The sequence below is a fragment of the Gobio gobio genome (genome assembly GCF_949357685.1).
Source record: "Gobio gobio genome assembly, chromosome: 8".
Classification (NCBI taxonomy): domain Eukaryota; kingdom Metazoa; phylum Chordata; class Actinopteri; order Cypriniformes; family Gobionidae; genus Gobio; species Gobio gobio.
Genome location: NC_137114.1, coordinates 46,982,963 through 46,988,845, shown reverse-complemented (window position 1 = coordinate 46,988,845; position 5,883 = coordinate 46,982,963).

The window sequence follows — 5,883 nt, the reverse complement described above, 5'->3', positions numbered from 1 at the left end:
TATTATAGATTATATAAATGTATATACAGTATATACATGCAAATATTTCTTAAATATATACATGAATGTGTGTGTATTTATATATAAATAATAATTAACAGAGTACACACACATATATTATGTAAACACAAACTTTTATTTTGGATGCGATTAATCACGATTAATCTTTTGACAGCCCTAGTAATAAGTAATATGTTATCAACATCTAGAAACTAAAAGAACTTACCTTTGGTCTACGGCCTCCTCTGAGTCTTCTTCACTGTCCTCGTGGGATTCTTCTTCGGTGCTACTGTGGTCATCCTGTTCATTATTTTTGAATGCTGCAACCATGTTGCTTCCATTATCAGTTATTACCGTTTGAATTTTGTTTTTTTGTATTCCCCACTCCTGTGTGCACCTGTCGACACAAGTTTTTATACAGTCTGCTGTGTGGGGGTGGGAAAGCTGAACCAGGTTCAGCAATATATGCTTTGCTTTTTCCTCCTGAGTACAAAAGTAGCATGCACTAATGGCAAGAAATGATGCTGTAAGTCCTCTTTTTGTCCATATGTCCAGCCCTAAGTTTATTTTGCGAGCTGTGGCAAGTTGTTCTCTGAATTTTTGTTTTTCGTCAATGTAAAGTTGGTCAACCAAGTTGTTTATTTTTGTTTTCTTAGGCACTGCCAACTTCTTATCAATGCTCTCTATCATATGAATGAAATCATCATCCTCAACTGTACGAGCAGGTAGACCGGAGCGTCCAATCCACTGGGCAATCATCTTTTCTTTAGAGATTTGTTCAGGCGAATCTGCTCTATATTTTGACACTGTTGAGAATGCCACTGGGATAGTTGATTGTGTTTTTGCACCCTGTTTCTTTTTTGTGTAGTCTTCTCTTGGACCTAAATGAGGAGAAAGAAGATTGGATTTGTAATTACTCCCAAAAAACACACCCTAAAAGCTACAAAAGAAATGAAATAAAAACATAGACTAATATTAATTCTAGATACTAGATATTACTCACTAGTAGTATAATTATAATTTTTTTTAAAGAATAAATTTTTACATTCAAATTGATGACACAATCCTACTCATCTAAGCATACATATATGGTCAAAAAAGTGAGCAACTTTAAATTTTTTGTTTAAATAGCTTGCTATCTACCTGCCATTACAACTAAGTTGGTACAACAAATAGGCTATAACCTAAAAAAACTTGCTACAATATATTAAAAAAGCTGCTTTGAAACCATATGTATTGTGAAAAGCTCTATACAAATACAAATACATGTGAATTGAATTTAATTAACATTAGTTAACTAACGTTAATCCTTAGTTAACAGATGGATAAAACATATTTTGCAAGACAAAAAAAATAGTTTCTTGGCTAAGCACTTCGCTTTGCTAGCGAACATGGACATGGCAGGCTACTGACAGCGATTAATTTTCTCTATGTTGACACATACAACACTGACTGATCTGACATTAAGAAAAGTAGTTGGATAAAATACTTTGGCGATAGACTGTGCGGAAAAAATACGACGAATCTTAAAAGACATCTGAAGTCACATCACCCCAGTGTTTATGCGGCCACCATCATGGTAAGTAAGCTGACTACAGGGCTTCTCTCCGTCGTCGTGAGATTCTGTGACATTACACACTGTTTTCCCTTCAGATAACATATAAGTGAAATGCTTCCAGATATCATCTCTTCTTTTCCTTCCTAAAAATGCAGGTGCCGCTGACGCCATAGTTGCAGCGAGCTTGCTACTCTAGTTCAAATTTGGCAGCCTAGACTACCAGTACATGTGACGTCAGCTACTGCTGCGTGCCTGCAGCTGGATAGTGGATACTGTTGGAGACGCCTTCTTTGACGGACACGCATTTTTGACAGCATAGGAAGAGATCATGTATTTTTAATGTCCGATATTCCTCAAATAACTTTATAGTCTCGTCTCGTCTCGTCAACAAATAAACGGCATACGTTTCGTCATAGTTTTTATCATCAGATATTAGTTTAGCTTGTCAACGTCTCGTTTTAGTCACAGAAAAAGTGGGCGTTGACGAATATTTTTCGTCATCGTCTTCGTTAACGAAATTAACACTGGAGCAGAGGGAACAGCACTGCTGTAGTAGGAGAAAATTAGCTAGAAAAACAAAGCTCATGTGGGAGCCGAGGGAACAGCACTGCTGTGGCAGTGGAGAAAATTAGCCAGAGAAAACTGGGCTCCTGTGGGAGAAAAAGGAGAAAAAGTTAGACGGACAAATGGAGAAACACATTGTGTTACCGAATGGACTCTTATTTTGAAATGTTTATGTCTTATTATTGCAGGATGCTCATTCAAATTCATATGAAAGAGATAAAACAACAACAACAACCTTTATTTCTATAGCACGTTAAAAAACAACATAAGTTGACCAAAGTGCTTTACTCTCTCAACAGTACTAATAAAACTTTGACAAAACACCCCGATATAAACACACAAAAACACTAACACACATCTCAAACTCCGAGTCCTTATGGGCAGTTGTAAGCAAGAGAGAAGAGATGTGTTTTCGACACAGATTTAAAACATCCTAAGGATTCACAAGATCTGATATGCAGAGGGAGGCTATTCCGGAGGCGTGGCGCAGCCACAGAGAAAATACAGTCTTACAACTGTATAAACCGTTTTCTTTACTGTGATTTATATCGTAATATGTTGTCATTGTTTATACGAATTCGCTTTGCATAAATGTATGCTATTCATTGATTGTGAAATACAAGGGTGAGTAAATTGCCGTGTCAACGTTTTGTGGTTGGTAGTTAGCTGTCCTTCTGCTTATTACTACCATAGAGGTTTACGAACTAACACTGAAGTAGCCTAAATAAAGCATCCTCTAAAACAGTTTGCAGAATTTGGGGCAAATAAATTGTTTGTCTGCTGTAAGCTGTCTCCATTCAGTTTGAGCAGTCTACAATGTGATATAACGTACGCTTGTCATGTTTCCGTTTGTATCCAAAACTAATTTTTTTAACTTCCAGATTTGCAAAGTAGGCTGTGATAACCTCCCTTCTTCCTTTGCATGCAGTGTCAGATATAGTGAATGGTGAGGTAGTAGTACAGGCAAGTTGTTACCAGTCAATGCGAAAGAACGAGGAGCCCCATAAACTACAGGTTGTTCAGGAAGTTTAGCCCTCAGACCGGAAACATACTCTAGTCTCTACTCACTGAAACATCAACATTATCTACAAATATTTGAGCTCTCTTGTGTTCAGCATTTGGACACAAATCTAATGCAGTGTTTCAGAAGTTCTTCACTATAGTTTCAGACATAACTTCATCATTGCAAAAATCTTAAAAATGGTCAATATGTAGTGAATAGGGTGTGGTTCCGGACCTTCAGGTGCAAGTTCATTTCTGTTATCTTCATTTTGTTCCTTGACCATACTATTCTTATGTATAATGTCCTAACATTTATATTGTTTACTTCAAGGTTGTACTGCAAGCAGTCAGTAAGCCAGTGGTATTAAATGGATGTTGCTGTTCCTGTGCTGCTGGAAAGGCCTTGTGTAATCATGTGGTTGCACTGCTGTTCCAAACTGCACATTACAGCACCATGGGAGTGAAGACAGTGCCACCTCCACTGGCATGCACTAGTGCTCTTCAAACATGGCACAGACCAAGGACACAGGTAAGATGTCAAAATTAAGCAAGATTCTAGATGTAAATTTTTATAAATGGTCTTTTTTTTTATCAAAGATGTTCTGAAAGGGAAAATAACATCTCAGACTTCACTGTAGTTTAGATGTTGCACTGCACAGTGTTTCTGTCCTTCTCTATACACCTCATTCCTATAGATGCTTACTTACATGGTGATGCAAGACCTGTTTCACAGACAGGACCAGGAGAAGCAAAGCAGCATATTAGAATGATTTCTTGAGGCTGGAGTAATGATGCTGAAAATTCATCTTTGATCACAGAAATATATTATTTTAAAGTATATTAATATAGAAAACCATTCATTTAAATTGTAATATTTTTTTACATTATTACAGTTTTTTTCCCTGTATTTTTGATCAAATAAATGCAGGCTTGATGAGCATAAGTACTAGATTTACTCACAGCTCAATGCCAGTATACTATTTATGTACTATGGAGGAGACACATTAAAACTAAAAGTTGAACACCTAGAATTTGATTTGTGTTATAATACTATATTTGTTGAACTTGAAACTTTGTTTTGTGTATAACAAAAATGTGGTCCAGGGCATTCGTCCAGAACCCACGGATGAACTTGTGGTGCGGAAGCCAAAAGCAGCAGGACGAAGTTGTGTCAAGTCTACGCTCTATCGGGCATACCCAGGTGAGTACTTGTACACAAACAGTTAGCCCACAACATGTCCTTCTATCTATCTCTCTCTCACACATACACACACTTTGATTAATGCAAATGTCAAGCATTTATATACTGAGTGCCTCTAATAAATCTTAACTAGTCAGTCAGCAGTAATGAGACTTCCTTCCATCATGTATTTTCAGGACCCCTTCCTGACCCAGCAGTGCTCTCCGTTGGAGATCAATTGAGAGGCCTTAGACCACAGCCGGGTATTTGCAAGTCCTTGTGTGACCTCTCAAACATGACATTAGTGGATTCTAAATTTGGTCCAGTCCCTCATGGCTCAGTTCTCTCTTATCAATGCCCAGTAGTAGTATCTCGAGAAATTTGTAAGTATCCTAAAGCCCCCGTATTCCCTCAACTTCCATTACATGGTTATAAATTAGAGAGACACCTAAATTTTGTTCCCAGCTATCCTCAGTTTTTTCATAGTGAGAGTTTGGTGGTCACTCGTGAATTATCAGGTATCATTGAGAAGAACACAAGAGAGCAGTCAGAGAATCCACTCTGGAAGCAGATGCGTCAGCCACGCTTGACTGCCAGTAGATTTGGGGAAGTACACAGTGCAAGAGGGGAGTCATCTTGTGAGGCACTTGCAGTCAGGATTCTGAGGGGTGTACGGCAAACAGCTGCAATGAAAACAGGCATTGACCTTGAGCCAGAAGTACTACAGCAGTACAGTGACCGTTGTAGTGTTAATGTGTCACCTTCTGGCTTTGTTATACACCCTGATGCACCTTACCTTGGTGCTATCCCTGATGGTAAGGTATATGATCCAACTGAAGATCCCCCGTTTGGGTTAGCTGAAGTTAAATGCCCAAATGTTGACCACAGAACAGAAGCTACACACATTAAGTTCATAAATGGTCAGGCTAAACTGAGAAGAAATCACAAGTATTTCTTGCAAGTCCAAGGTCAGTTGGCAATAACTGGTTTGCCTTGGTGTGATTTTATCACATCTACCAAAAGTGATATCACAGTTGAGAGGATCTGGCGAGATGATTCCCTCATCTTGGAAATGAAGAATAAACTTGACCTTTTCTAATACATATATGGAGACCTACCTGAAAAATCAGTAAGTTCATGCATGTAAACATGCACACACGCCTACCACACCTACTGGTAGTGTACTTCAAAGTTGTTTTTTTATTATTCATTTTTTAAAAAGGGACATATCTAAATACAATCACTATAGTCACTATAAAATTCATATGTACATGTACAGTCTATACTTAATTATTTACACTTGAAAAGAACATTCACAATAAAAACGTTCAATGGAAATAATCTATGTCCATTTAATTTGTGTGCCTGATTGTTCTTCCAGTGATGTTCACACACACATATGTGGTCTTTGACATCCAGTGGGCCTTGAAAGTTGGACATTAGGCAGCAGGTTGTCCATAACTGATTGACAGAACCTGAAAGAGTAAGTGGAATTGTTGTGTCCCAGATGTGATATTCCTTTATTCTCCTGATGGCTCTCTCCACTAGTATTCTTAGACGGGCAATGCTTTGTGTTTTT